Below are 16,079 nucleotides of genomic sequence, written 5' to 3' on the forward strand. Positions count from 1 at the left end.
GTTATAAAATTGCCACCATGTTGTTAATAAATATTACGTTGTCTAGCTTTAGAAAAAAAATTAAAATTTCTGAGTTTTATATAGCTGTACATAGCAACAGTTACATTGCATGAGGACACATTCATTTTTGGTGTGCACGGGGAGAATTAAGTGATTTCCCAAAATTACAGGATGTTCAGTGTCATTGTCGAGACTTGATCCCAGGTACCCAGATTCAAGGTCGACCGCCCTAGCCGTTAGGCCAACTCCTCTCTCCTCTTCTTTAGGTGACAATGGCCATTTGACTGGCACGGGTGCTGCACTGTCCACGATTTTTAAGATTCCATATTCAAGGTATGATGGTATGACCACAAATATATGTTCACCCTTATGATTACATTTGGTCAAAATGTTGCTCATATGCTGCACCTACGTTTTCACAGACAATATACATTGGAGGGTCACAGCATGAGGAAAGTGACATTTCTTGTGTACTTGGGCTTTCTTGTCTGAAGTTTTAATGGAAATGTGCACAAAGTTTGATAATCAGGGTTGGGAATTACAAAACCTTCTCTAGTGTCCTGTGCATATACACGTGATTGACCCACCTATTTCCTTTCGTCTTGACTTTGAAGCAGAAGGAATAAAGAGTCCTTTAGTCGGTGGAGGAAGAGGATAACCCTCGACTCCAGGCATCCGTTATCCTTATTTTTGTTGTTGTGGAGGTTGCGTTGTATTTCAGATTGTTAGAGAGATGGTAGTAGTGGGGAACATCCTTTACAATGCAACTTTTACCACGCAGTGCTGTTACAACGCAGGTTTTACTACGCATACCATTACAACACATTATACTGGGGGGCGCTCAAGGATAAGGAATACGTTTAATTTACTATCCAACACCTTCCCTAGGGTCCATGGGGACTGGAGTTGGAATAGTAAATTAAACTATTCACTATCCAGCACCCCAAAGTGTAATGCGTTGTAATGGTATGCGTAGTAAAACCTGCGTTGTAACAGCATGCGTGGTAAAAGCATGCGTTGTAACGTCATACATCCGTAGTAGTGTGTGCTTCATTTATCCCCAGAAGAGCACAACCAGAGAATTGAGCGGTGGGCCTAGATCCTAAATCAATTAATAGATGTACGTGTAAGAGAACCTGGAAGAGGTCATATTTGAACCTGTGCTCCTCCTGTAGGTGACTGGTTGACAGCCTGTGCCAACAGGTGTTCAAGTATGTCTTATAACTGGACACTCTGTGAACTAATACCTTACAAGACGACGAAAGAAAACGTCCCTAGTTGTAGAAGTGTCTTCAGGTAGTGCATGTGGAAGAAAGAAAAGCATTTCATAGAGGCCGGCAGCACCCCACAAAGATGTACTCTGCCTTGGTTCATCACCAATCTTTTTGGATGCAAGTCAATGTAGCGTTGGAAGTAAAGGAGTGGGTATCTCAGAGAGTATACCTTGGACTTGCTACCATCGTGTCCCGAGGGTGTGCTGTAGATACACACCCAATCTGTGACGAATAGCCAGCGCTAGATTTAAAATAGATTCGACAAATTACGGGAAATATTCTTGAATTCTCTCAGGACACTGTTAGGCTAAACCAAAAAGCAGACGGTATTGAATTCAGATTTGTGCTAATAAAAAATGAATGTACGTTTCATACCAGGGGATGTGTCTGAATCTAAAAATACATACATTGAATTGAACTGAACAATGTGTAAAATGTGTTCCTTTGAGCAGATGGGGGACAATCATAGATAGAAACACTTTTTTGCATCACAAAGCTAACTGATCATTTCAAAGATACTTCCATGCTATCAGTATGTGAATTTATTAGATGGATGTACAATGTACAATATTAAAGTAAAATGTGTTTTCACCCACAGGGAGCTGTACTAGTAAATAGAAACAGTGAAAGGACACACAAAGGGCGCACAGTGCCACCTAAGGTCAAGTAGGCACCCTACATATGTACATTCTGCTTCAGTTGGCAATGCAGGAAACACATTTTGAGACATGCTGCCACAATTCTAAAGACCTTCTTACTTAAATTGCCATCTGTGGGGTCATGCTGTTTTTCCGCACTCTAATGCAAGGGAGAATGCTGACAAAAATGACAGTGCGCTGAGCAGCGGCTTCTTTTAGATCAATACATAAAAGAACATTTCGTGATGTTCACATAATGTGCATAAATGGCCGACAACAGGGCAGTTTTCTTTTTATGATAATGGGACTGAAAAGTATAGAAGAGAAATGAAAGGTTGCTGTTGTTGCTGGGGAAACTGTATTGTCACTACACGTTATTCAACTGGCCTTGTTTATGGGGAAACAAGTCGTCGAACAGTTTTTTTCAATGAACAATGAATGCATGGGTTATTTAGTTATTTCGTTTTCAGAGCTGGGCTTTATGGATCGCGTGTAGAAGTAATGGAAATATATGTGAACAGGCACTGCCATAGACAGACAAACAGATAGGTAGGTAGGTAGGTAGGTAGGTAGATAGAGAGACAGAGAGACAGAGAGAGAGTGGGAAAGATGGATGGATGGATGGATGGATGGATGGATGGATGGATGGATGGATGGATGGATGGATGGATGGATGGATGGATAGATGGATAGATAGATAGATAGATAGATAGATAGATAGATAGATAGATAGATAGATAGATAGATAGATAGATAGATAGATAGATAGATAGATAGATAGATAGATAGATAGAGGCTGTTCACAGTTTACAAAATATAGTAACCGCAGATTTCTTCATATCTTCTTCAGCAAACACCTAACAGAATTCGATGCTGGAAAATATTATGCAAATATAAACACATCGTCTCATGGATTACACAGTGTCAGCGCATAAAAACCTGATTACATTTTACTGTGCTACTATAAACATAAATCTTCATTTATCAGAACAAAACAACCCCCACTCGCTACGCCATTGCAAAAGGCAAATGAATCTCCACTGGGGTCTTAATATCCATTTCTGATGTTCTATCAATGGAGAAGTGCAGCGGCAAAACTCGGAGCGAGAGGGGGGCACCAGTCAGCCTGCCTCCACACTTACAAAGTATTCAGTTATTTCCTATACTGACCTCGAAAAATCATGTGCACACACACACAAACACACATACATAGGCGAAATCCACTATTCATACGCTGCTTGCTGTTGAAACAGTTTGCCAAAATGTTTCTGTTCAAGCCTAGAGTAAATGTAAAAAGACCTTGGGGCATATTATCAAGAGCGGTGTTAAAAATTATCACCGGTTTAGGGACAAAAACTGCAGCTAAAACGGTGATATGGGCTTGATAATATGCCCTTGTGAATTCCCATAGAAGCCCATGTTCTGGTGTGAACATGGGCTTCTATTGGAATTCTCCAGGGCATATTATCAAGCCCATTATCGCCGTTTTAGCGGCAGTTTTCTACCGCTAAACCGGCGATAATTTGAATGCCATTCTTGATAATATGCCCCCTTGTTCTTCAGCTTTTGAGAGGCGCCAACATTTCAAATTGCATGACAAGCAAAATGTTGAAGATACAGTCCTTTGTGACCAGTATAAATTAATCTTAAATCCTTCATTTTTTCCCCCAATCCTCAAATTTGCTTCCCCGAAAAATATTTTGCACCCACCCTTGCAAATAGAAGAGACATCAGTATTTTTATAAATCACATTTGCCCTCTGTAGCAAATTCACCTCTTCTGCCTGTTCACCCCAGATTTCTCAGTGTGTGCTCTTGCCCTAAAATGATATTGCGAAATTGGTTTTACCCAATTTGTTTGTTTAATTTACCCTGCCCCCCTCGTCCTCCACTGGCCCCCGCCTCCCAGCTGCACCTCCCTCCCACCTCCCCTCATATAACGGGCGGGGCAGTGAGAAGCGACCCTTGACCCTGCCTCCAGGCAAGTCGCTCCCAACACCACGCAGCTCCAACTCGCCACCCCGGTGCTCCCAGCCCAACTGCTGCCGCTGTGACCAGGGCTCTACGCCCGGCGTAGGCTCTGCTCGTTTTCCCCTATTTTGTTGCATTGCGCTGTATTGCCTCTCTGTGCCATTGTTTCTTGCCTGCCTTTTTTCTGCCTTGCATTTATACCTTTTTTATGCCCCCACTGTTTGCCCCTTGCCTCTGCCCATCACTTGCCGTTCTCCCCCGATTCCTGGCTCCCGCCACTGTGTCCCCTGCAGCCCCCCCTCGTCCTCCTTGGCCTCCCCGCTCCCGCCTCCCAGCTGAACCTCCCTCTCACCTCCCCTCACATGGCGGCCACTGTGCGGCCACGCCGCTGGTGCACCAAAGGAACACCTAAGGCAAGCCTGTCTGCCCCCATCCGCGCCTAGATTGTGCCCAGCTCCCGAACCCCTGGCCCCAGCGAACGCTATGATACCAACACCCTCCACGCACTCAACCCCAGACGAGAATGCACCTGCTACCAGGCCACCCCGAAGCTCACCCAAGGACCCTTCACCCGCCATACCTGCAGCTTCATCAGCATCCAGCCTACCAAACCACCAACCAAAGAACCCAACTACCTCAGATGCATTCTTCTCAACACCTGCTCCGTCCGCAAACATGCAGTCGAACTCTGGGACCTTCCCGACTCCACCTCCCCAGATGTTGCCTTCCTGACGGAGACCTGGATGAACCCTGCCTCAGCTCCCAACATCCCGGAAGGCTACAAGATCACCCCAGGGACCGTCCCAACGGCGTAGGAGGCGGTATTGCCATTGTCCACAGGAACACCATCAGAGTCTCGACCAACACCGACGACACCCTCAGCACCGCCGAACACATGCACTTCCGGATGCACACTGACCCCAACACCACCCTCAGAGGAACCCTCGTCTACAGAACCTCCCGGACACCGACCACAGTTCAGCGACTCCATCGCCGACTACATCAGCACACACGCCCTCGCCTCCATCGACTACATTCTCCTCGGGGACCTGAACTTCCACCTTGAGAACAACAACGACACCAACTCCACCACCCTGATCGACAACCTCGCCAACCTCGGACTCAGACAGCTCGTGACAACACCAACTCACGCCGCCGGCCACACGCTCGACCCCATCTTCAGCGCAAGCCCCCATGTTTCCTTCAGCCACACCACCGAACCCCACTGGACCAACCACCACTGTATCCACTTCACCTTCAGGAAACCCACCACGCACCACCGCACCCAACAGATGCCTCGACGCTGCTGGAGCAAGGTCACAGAAGGCCAGCTAACCAACATCCTTGCCCAGAGCCCACCCACCGACTCCACTGACTCAGACACCGCTGCCCTCAACCTCAGACAATGGATCAACGACTGTGCCAACACCCTCGCCCCGCTCAAGCACCCTCCAACAGCCACACCAACAAGAAAGCCACCTGGTTCACCGAAGACCTCCAGGCCTCCAAACGAGCATGCAGAAAACAGGAGAAGAACTGGCTCCGCCAACGAACACCGGACAGCTACGCAGCCCACAAGAATGCTACCTGCAGATGCCATCAACTCATCAGAGCCGCCAAAAGGGCCTCATTCAAAGACCGTCTGGATAACAATGCACACAACAGCAAAGAGCTCTTCAACATTGTGAAGGAACTCTCCAACCCCAGCTCCAACACCAACGACTTCCCACCCTCACAAGACCTGTGCGACTCGCTGGCCACCTTCTTCCACTGCAAGATCGCTGACATCCACGACAGCTTCAACGCCACGCCTGCCCCAACGACCACCACCCACACCAACCGCCTGCTCTCCTGGACCAGCATCAACGACGAGGACACCAGCGAAATCATGAACACCATACACTCCGGATCACCTCTGGACCCTTGCCCTCACCACATCTTCAACAAAGCCAGCACAGCCATCGCACCCCATCTCCGGAAAGTAATCAACATCTCCTTCGGAACAGCAACCTTCCCGGAAAGCTGGAAGCACGCCGAGATCAATGCCTTACTCAAGAAACCCAAGGCGGACCCCAAGGACCTCAGGAACTTCCAGCCCATCTCCCTGCTCCCGTTCCCGGCGAGGGTCACTGAGAAAATTGTCAACAAGCAACTGACCCGCTTCCTCGAGGAGAACAGCATCCTGGACCCTTCCCAGTCCGCTTCCTCGAGGAGAACAGCATCCTGGACCCTTCCCAGTCCGGGTTCTGCAGCAACCACAACACTAAAACCGCCCTCATCGCCGCCACCGATGACATCAGGACCCTGCTTGACAATGGAGAAACAGCAGCCCTCATCCTCCTGGGCCTGTCAGCCGCCTTCGATACGGTCTGCCATCTCACACTACGAACACGCCTACACGCCGCCAGGATCCAAGAGAACGCCCTGGACTGGACCACATCCTTCCTCTCTGGCAGAACCCAGAGTGTCCGCCTTCCCCTTCCGCTCCACTGCCACCAAAATCATCTGCGGCATACCCCAGGGCTCTTCCCTCAGCCTGATGCTGTTCAATATCTACATGGCACCCCTCGCCCACGTCACCCGACAGCACGACCTCAACATCATCTCCTACGCTGACGACACCCAGTTGATCATCTCTCTCACCACAGACCCTCACTCCACCAAGACCATCCTCCACGAAGGCATGAGGGATGAGGAACAGCTGACTGAAGCTGAACTCAGACAAGACGAAGGTCCTCATCCTCGGTTCCACCCCTTCAGCCTGGGACGACTGCTGGTGGCCGACAACACTAGGAACAGCCCCGACACCCACCGACCACGCACAAAATCTAGAGGTCATCCTCGACTCCACCCTCTCCATGACCAAACAGGTCAACGCCATCTCCTCTTCCTGCTTCAACACCCTCCGAATGCTCCGAGAAGAACTGTCACCCAGGCCCTCGTCACCAGCAGGCTGGACTACGGAAACGCCTTCTACGCAGGAACGTCGGCCAAGCTCCTGAGGCAATTGCAATGCATCCAGAACGCGTCAGCACGTCTGATCCTCGGCATCCCCCGTCGCAGCCACATCACACCCCACCTGAGAGACCTGCACTGGCTCCCCATCAACAAGAGGATAACCTTCAAACTTCTCATCCACTCACACAAAGCTCTCCACAAGACCGGACCAGCATACCTCAAGAGACGACTCAACTTCTACATCCCCACCCGCCAGCTCCGCTCTACCAGCCTCGCCCTCGCCACAGTCCCCCACATCCGAAAAACGACCGCCGCCGGCAGATCATTCTCCCACCTTGCCTCCAAGACCTGGAACACCCTCCCCACCAACCTACGACAGACCCAAGTCCTACTTGCCTTTAGAAGACTCCTCAAGACCTGGCTCTTCGATCACTAGCAGCACCCCCCCTCAGTGCCTTACGCTCAGCTCGTCATCAGCACAGCTCAACCGTGCATCATGACGAGCTGAGCTCGTCATGAGCATCGAAAGGGTTAAGACCCTCACAGGTATGTAGTTTGCTTTATAAGTGTCATGTTTGATTGATTGATTAAGGCCATAGTAGTAGCATAGAAAATGCATTAGTGGCAGTTAAATATCATATGTGGGATGAAGCGTGAATTTGCACAACGCCGCAGCATCACTGAGCTATGGCTAAGCTGCAGTTTCAAGGTACTGCAGTTACAGTTGGCAAGGAAAGTGACCTCACCATGTAGTAAAAGTTACTTTTATATGTAGAATAGTCACCCCTATTGTGTACCTGGTAAACCCACAATGTATGTGGCATAATCTATAAAAAAGTTGAGCACTATCTATTTAAAAAATTGTGCCCCCACAGTAACTGAAGGCCTAAAAGCTACTTCATTTTTTAGGTTGATCTCCATTTTCTAAATGCTAGGCCTTGGTGTAATTATCAAACTTAATTTCATAAGTCCTTCATGTATATTTCTCTTTTCATTATCAATATCAGATTTAATCATGAAATCCATTTTGAATACCTTGAGTGCGAAACTTGCTTTGTAAAAATTGACTTTAAGCTGCTTGTGCTAGGACTGGCTTAAATTAGTTCTGCCACTCATCCCACATCTAGAGCTGTAATGCACATCCTTGGCTGGGAGACTAAATAACTATGGCTCAGGAGACTATGGTCTGCCACCAAGGCAAGGGAAGACAAAGAGATGTAAACGACTGGCCATTCAGCAGGGTTTAGCTATCTGAGAGTGGACAGGAACAGTTGGCAGCAGAGCTGGTCTTTGCTCAGATGGCGCCCTGGGTGGAAACAAATTTGACTGCCAGTGTCTGGCTAGTCACTAAAGCAAGTAGCAACACGGGCCCTGTTTCTATTCACAGGCCCGTTGCTTCCCCACACAGTGACTGCCTCTGAACACAAACATTTCTGTTTCTCCCCAACCCATCTTAAATATCCACATCATATATCCTACACACTGGTCAGAAGGTGGTGGTGGTGGGATAATGGGGTGTGAACATATAGGAAAGCTGGGGGTGAGAGGGCGGTGAAGCTTATAGGTGCTGAACACTGTGCCTGCCGCACAAATAAGATTTAAAGCAGTTTAAGCAGAATCACTAACGTCTGGTCACCAGGGCACCCCCGTATGCGCAATCTTCATGCAGATAAGTCAGTGTACTCTTCAAAATGTTGGCGCCCTAGGCCCAGCTCGCCCCTGCCAAAAGCTGACTCTGGTTGGCAGAACAAAGGACAGCCTTAGCACTGGCTGTTTTGGTTATGAGATGCCACAGAGTTCTCTTATTAATTCCCAGAACGCTAGCAGCCAGTCACAAAGAGATGAGGAGAACAAGTTTTGCTCTCCATCTCACCTCATCCTTATTCAATTATGAGCAATTCTGCCAGAAACTCGTGATCACCCTCCACCCATCTGTGGCATAAGAAAACCTTAGTGACCCCCTTGCAAGTAATGGTGAGGGAGGCACCCTACAATGCCCATCCCTCACGGTCCCCAGCCACCCTGTACAAAATCCTTCACTTTTGCCACCTGCATCCATATGACATCAGCAGGACTTTCCATGATACGTTTTGCGTCAAAGAGAAAAAAGTTATCCTCGTTGAATGAGCATCTCCTACATGCAAGCACTCTGGAAACCAAGTTCAGTTCATAGTTATTATTATAATATTATTCATATTTTTACTTAAAAAGTGTAACTTTAGGGGCTTAAGGTAATGTTCCCCTCACTGAGGCCTATATACTGGAGTAGGTTTGTAAGGGATGTGCAGATGCAAATCAAATCTAGTCACTGAAAGGTATTTTGGCATAGCAAGTTAATCTACCATTCATTTTTAGAGCTCCGATTCTATTAAACTGACAGTTCCCCTTTCCATTTAATACCTTATTCTGAGTGCCCAGTTGTAGCACCAGTTTATCCGTGACTTAATGTGTGTTCCCCCAAAGTTAATTTCTAGGGATACGAATGATAGTTCTAGTGGTAACTTAAACATCGCATATAATAAAATAGAGAACATAAAACAGATTTTTAAAATGGCCGTCCCAGAAATGGGTATTATGGGTAATTGCTGATTCAGGTAATAGGCAGAGCCACTGGGATTATGCCATTTTCAGACTGGGTCATTTTACCCATTAGCTACATAACTCAGAATCTGCTGCATAAGCTACAGATGTTAGCTTCTAACTCGAACGGTTAAAAAGTTGCTAAAATCTATGTGACATATGTTTCTGTTCAGTAGAAGGCCTTATTGCAAATGTTTTCCGGCCTCCTTTCTGTTGCTTTTTGCTATATTTTTTAAGTTAAACTGATACAAATTTAGTAAACTTTTTGCCCAGGTAGGTGTCAACTTGTTAGAAAATTACAAAATTACAAAGTAATACTATCACAAAATGTGACACATTATGTCACATAATTTACCTTTTCTTGACACATAATGTGGTCCTTCCTTGTTGCATAAATTCAATGGCCCTGGTAAAAAAATGTAATAGTTTTTTGAGGGGTTCACATTCAGTGTATGAGATGTGGTCACCATTTCAATGCATCTCCTTGTTTTATTTTTAATTAATCCGGTGTCCCTACAGCGCTCCTCTCCTTTATTGCATATGCAGATGACACCATGCCTACATTTAACTATGTAAAACAGGACTACCAAGTTTAAGTCAGCTTAGGTGTGACATTTTATTGTTTACAGCAGCAGTTGTGTGACATTTTTAGGCCTTGCATGTTACACTCTGACTAACACCTTAGGGAAAACATTGTCTTTGACACAAGAAGATAGTTTTTATGTGCACGTAGCAGGAATTTTCCCTGATGCACGTTCAATGACCCTTTAAGGGTAACTTATCCTAATTGTGTCAGGAATTTTACTTAGCAATTCAAATTGACTTCATTTGGACCTCTCACAATATCATGACTCCCCTTTAGGCAATAAATCCCATAGGATCTCCTGCCACTATCCTCAACTACCCACTATAATCGTGTGCTTAGTCCCTGTCGTTCCTCCCAGTCCCTAAGATGCTTCCTTGGTATCACTGACTGCCTAGTTATAAATGAGGAAAGGATTTTATTTTGAAAACTAAAATAACCAATGCTGCTGTACGTTCCTGCTAGGGGAGCTACCAGTATGAATGCACAAATGGACTTTGTGGAAACAAGGTTAAGACTTCCATGCTCCATATTTATACAAGAAATTATAAATTAGACCTTACACAAGACCTAGCAATTTTCCATTTCAGCTATGAGTAGTTAATGCATTACATTCTGGTGTTTGTAGTCCGTCTATAATGGGAAAAGCAAAAATAACAAGAACCAGGTTTAAAAAACAGATGCATCTGACAAGAGAGAAGTTGACTTCTCTGGTTCAGAATCCTGCAACTTAATGTGGGTATTAAAAAATAAAATGTTCTGAATTTTTTAATGTGATGCAGAGGCTTTACTTTAGTTAAAAAAATAATCATGAAGTACTTGTAAATATTTCAGTAAAGCTGGTCAATTTCATTTTTCTGTACTGCACTTTAATTGGTATATATTTGTCAGTTATTTGTAAACTATATGTAGTGTATATTGCTTTTAACTTTGCCATGGTACATTGTTCAAAGTCATTCAAAGCATAACAGAGAGAAAAAAGAACTCTGGGTTTCCATCAGATCATCTAATGGCAACATTGTGAAATAGTGAAGTAGTGTGGCTCACTGGTTAGAGGCGGCAGACCTGAGAGCAGAGGACGGCCCGGGACCAGGGTTCGATTCCTGGCGTGGCAGGTTTCTGGACCAGGGTCAGCGGACTTGATAATTCTCTCGCCTCGGTGCCCACTCTGATCAGCGATCACACTCGGCAACTCTGGGCATTAGCTTGCCTCATCTTCACTAATGGCCCCACCAGACCGCCGGGGATGCCTGGTCTCACCCTGGAGATACCCATTAAGGGACCATCTCTCAGGGAAGCCAGGAAGGGTTTCGCAGCGGTCGAAGCGCCTTGGGACCCTATGGGTAAGTAGTGCGCTATATAAATGCCAATACATTTACATACACATTTACACCTACAGTGACTAGCATTTACTGTCTTGGCCTTATATGTTTTCCCCTTTACAGTACATAGTTTAAAATCTATATTTATAAAAATGAAAGTATGTCTGTCCTTTATGCATTACTACACCATTCATCCGATCGCCATGAAACTTTGGGAAGTTGTTGAGTACACTCCCGCAAAAGTTTCTGGCAAAACAAAAAAATAATAATAATATATAAAAAAAAAGTTGTTGAGTACACTCCCGTGATGCTTTCTGGCATAAAAAAAAAAAGAAAAATTAAATATCGGCCCCCCGGCCCCACAGGGCCCTCATAATATGTCCAATACTGAACAATATTTTCTACAGTAGTCCTAATTACCCTTGACTGACAACTTAAGTAAACAAAGATATAAAGGCAATGTTAAAATGAATACAGATTATTTCATATAATGTTTTACTTAACAATTGTGTGTATGCCTTTGTAGAATCTTAAAATGTGAAGAGCGGGCTGGCATTTTTCTCTGGGAAAGATCGCAGGCCTAGTTCGACTTCAGTAAGTTCTGTGCTGCCTCTGCATTCTAAACCGCGCAGTGCTCTGTGGAGGACACACTCTCTCAGGGGCCCACCACCCATGCTGGTAAGGTACCTGGCTGGCTCGGACTGAAAAGAAACAAATACGTTATTTTGTTTCTTTTCAGTCCTGCACCAGCGCAGTGTCAGCTCAGAGCAGGCCACACACTGCAGCTGCTTTAGAGACACACACTGCACAGACATGTTGAAGACCAGAAGAGCAGAACCCCCCATACAGGGGGGGCGGTGGGGTGTTCATTACAGCCCTTTCACCCACCTGGATACATCAATGCTCCACTCAAACTTACATATTTTCTTCCTTCCACAATACTGAGACAATTGAATACTAGGCAATGATAAGGAATCACATATAAAGGTAACCCATATCTTTCCACCAATAAATTATGACATTAAGCTAAAAGATATTTGCTCATTTTTGCAATATTAAAGGACAGATAGCTTTATGAATGTCTTTGACATGTGTAGTAGTTTGTGTCCATATCTCAGTGAGACAAAAAAATTTCTTCTGGCCGTCCGATTCCAGTTCCATGATGATCACATGGGAGATTTAATTCTCTTATTCCGGTATATACATAATTTCCTATATAAAGGAAAAATAGCCTTCTTCCTCACATGGCTCTCCTTTAAAATTTGGACTACAAAAATGAAGTCTACAAAATGAACAATATGAAAGCAATATTGTCCTCTACTTTATGCTGTAGGAGTAAGCCTAAATACAATTAAAGTCTCCTCCTACATCTTGCTAGGTAGTAAATTACTAGTTTGGCTCAGGCGTCAATACATATATTGCAACTGCTTTATGGTATAGTTGTAGAATCTTCGTTCCAAATGGTCATACTCCAGCCTTACACTGACTTTAGGATGGAAATATATCCCGCCATACTTTCTGGTCTAAAGTGCAGAAACCTGTTTGCGGTACTCAGTCTCACATGAGGCTTTGCTTTCAAGCAATCATTTCAGAGCAACACATCCTGTTCATGGGTGGGGCGGAATTGCTGTGCAGATTACTGCTTTCTAGGTGTGGATTTAAAAGGGCAATTAACTCCAAAATGACGGTGTTACTCAGCCTGTGTTTGTCATATATCTCTTCCTCTGTTTGGTCAAAAATGGTCAGCCTGTTTCTGAATAGCCTCTCTTGTCTCCGCCTAATCCTGTGCTGAGCAGCCAGTATGAGCATCCTACTTGCTATCACATACAAGGCAGCCATTGTGGACAGCTACGCTTGTTCTGGGCCTACTTTTATAGTTTGCACACAGTTACCACCTGATTTGAATTTGTGGTAGGTTGCATGTGCAAATGGGTCAAATTATAACTAATTGATATTTGCGACTGACTCAAACATCCAGTTTGAGACTCGCTATTTGCGATTTCCTTTTTCTGAATTGCTATCTCCGTTTGCAAAAATATTGGTTTGCAAACCGTTTGCTTCCCTATTTTTGGTTTTGCAAATGGCTTTTGTACATGGCGAAATGCCGTTTTTCCATTTGCAAACCACTTTGCAACCATTTTCAAGTCGCTGTTTTTTGTACATATATCCCCTAAGTCCCAAAGTGAAACCTCCGCTGGGGCAATTTTGGATGGTGTAGCCAACCCGAAGTTCACCACAGTTGGACTGAAATCGATCATTGACTACTATTGGCCAATTGAGATTTTTGGCATTATTTTACTTACACATTAAAAAATTCACATCAGGTTTAAATTACTGAAACCTTTAGCTGGACCTAACAAGACAGTGATCTTATTACTTGTGGTGGACTACCATTCATTCCAACTAATAATTCATTTTCTCACAGAGAGCTTAAACTAATAAAAAGGTAGCGGTTAAAAACGGAGCAGTGGAAGGGCACACACAATTAAAGGGTCCACACTCCAAGGAGGGACAAACCCAAGTAGAGAATGCAAAGTCAACGTGCGCTAGCAGAGGTTGACAATTAAGACGAACAAAGATAAGAAATGTTGGGCTTTAAGCCCACTCTAAGGCAACAAAGTCTCTCAACAGACCGTGCTGAGTATTTGAAGTTACTCTTGTTCATGAAATAGTTCACTTCAGAACAACGGTTCCTTAATTTGGATTTTTAATGTATGTTAATGGCGTCTTTGCAATTGTGCAAAATGCAATTGTGAAATGTGTCCCCATGATATATGGAATTAGTGAAATTACAAGGAATTTGGAAGCGACCTAATACCAGTGACTAACATCTTCTATGCAATTATAAAGGTTCTTTTGTGGTTGCGGCTTTCTGGCAAGTTTCCAAATCGGGGATTTTCTCCTCTACTGAATGAAATAAGTTCAGTTTTCGGCGATAAAGCTGGATATTTCGGATAGTACTAAAGATGTTCTGTGCACTGGCAGCCACAGGTCAGAACAAAGACTCGAGGTAATGATGCTCATGTAATCTGTTTCTTTGAACATATGACGGAATAAAGAGCAAAGTTCTTTATACTCAACTTTTGTAGGAAATACTTGTTTCTCAGGACTGAAATTTTCAGATGTGGAGCGATTGGTCACCCAGCACATTCGATATGAGGAACGAGTGGGCTTATTTCTATTAAGTTAGATTCAATCGGAAAAAGGAACTTTTATGTCGTCGAGGCAATTAAAATAAATGCCAAGCCATTGAAGTTCAGAAGATTACTTATGCTTTCCAGTCCTTCAGTTAAATATTTTATTCGGTTTTATTAGCTCTGTAGCTTTCAAAGTGAAACGTACAGCTACTAAAAATACAACTAATATTTGTGCACAGATAAGATGGAAGATGTCTGTGCAGCTGTGAAATGGAGTTAAGCAGCGGAATAATAATAATTCCTTTGGAGCTGAAGAGTATAAATTAATCACCGTCTATCAGAGCTTGTTAGGCCAGTGTGGCTCAAACACCATGCTATTTTTGAGCTTTCATTCTGTAGCATTGAAAAGATAGAACTATTTCTTACACTTCAGAAGAGTCTGAAGTGAATGCATTGGTCACTGATGGAACACAGAAACAGGCTGGTTTCCTATTAGGCAGGGCCGGACTGGCTGCAGTGGGCACTGGGCGTTTTCCTGGTGGGCTATCAGGGTGGAGGCCATTTTTGTTACCGGGAGCCGGTTTTGCAGCATAGATGCAGTATCGACTCACAGCAACAAAAACATCACAAAGATTTCCGCTAACAACCCAGAGCCACCGCCAGGGTAGTGAACTCTTTATCAAGGCCGGTTTTAGTTCCCAGTGCGGCCCTGCTATTAAGATGTGGTTACTTATAACACAATGGAAAAATATTCTCAAGTCTCAGATGTTGAGAGACCTAAGACCATTGATTCCACTACGGCATAATCTTAATATGCTTTATGTAGAAATACTGTGCAGGAGGGATCAGCAAGATAAAGCTCCCCGATTACAGCTGCAGGTATCTGAAGGGGGAACATCCTTTCTGACGAAGCCGGAATAACACTGTGCGAACACAGTGCCGTCAATAGAACAAACGTGACAGTAGCACGCATTCATTCAGCACGAAAATCGTAACAACGACTTGCTTTTAGAGGGGCGCATTGGTGGAATGATGTTGGATTTAAAGTCCAACACATTCTCTACTGATGTGTAGACTGGAGTTCGAATAGTAAATTAAACTATGCCAACATCCATCACCCACTGCTTCCCAAAGACGTGTCCGTACTACAGATGTCATTCTGAACGCATGCATGCTGAACACAGGCATCAAGAACGCTTGCGGAATACCATCATATACCCATCTGCAGATCACAAGTTCCATTCTCGGCAAGGTAGGCTCAGCCTTCCACCATCCTGGTGTCAGCAGATTGAGCACACTTCAGATGAGGGGCTAGTCTGCACCTGGCAAAAGCCCCAGTACAATGGCAGAGCCTGAGACCAATGGCTCTGCGTCATGTGGCCTTGCCCCATGAGCAGAAACATCCCTGGTGCTCCCCTATCCAGCCAGAACACAACAAGGTGATTGACAATATTGTATCCCTCAAAATGACATTACATTATCACATTGCCCAGGACTGAACTGCCCCTCCATTCTTATTCCCAGCCCCCCAAGCCCTCTTGCAATTCTTTTCCACCTGCTCTGAGAATGTGAACAGTTTAACCAATTTGTACCTAAGATCCAAGGAAAATCAATAGC

At 44.8% G+C, this 16,079-nt stretch overlaps 1 protein-coding gene across 1 annotated transcript in view; it reads left to right on the top strand.

The window, feature by feature from the left end:
- The window catches only part of DCC (DCC netrin 1 receptor), a 1,223,862-nt gene that overhangs the window by 603,237 nt on the left and 604,546 nt on the right, over positions 1–16,079 (top strand). The gene's annotated exons all lie outside the window — the stretch shown is intronic.

This window comes from Lissotriton vulgaris, chromosome 3_1 (genome assembly GCF_964263255.1).
Source record: "Lissotriton vulgaris chromosome 3_1, aLisVul1.2, whole genome shotgun sequence".
In the NCBI taxonomy this organism is placed as follows: domain Eukaryota; kingdom Metazoa; phylum Chordata; class Amphibia; order Caudata; family Salamandridae; genus Lissotriton; species Lissotriton vulgaris.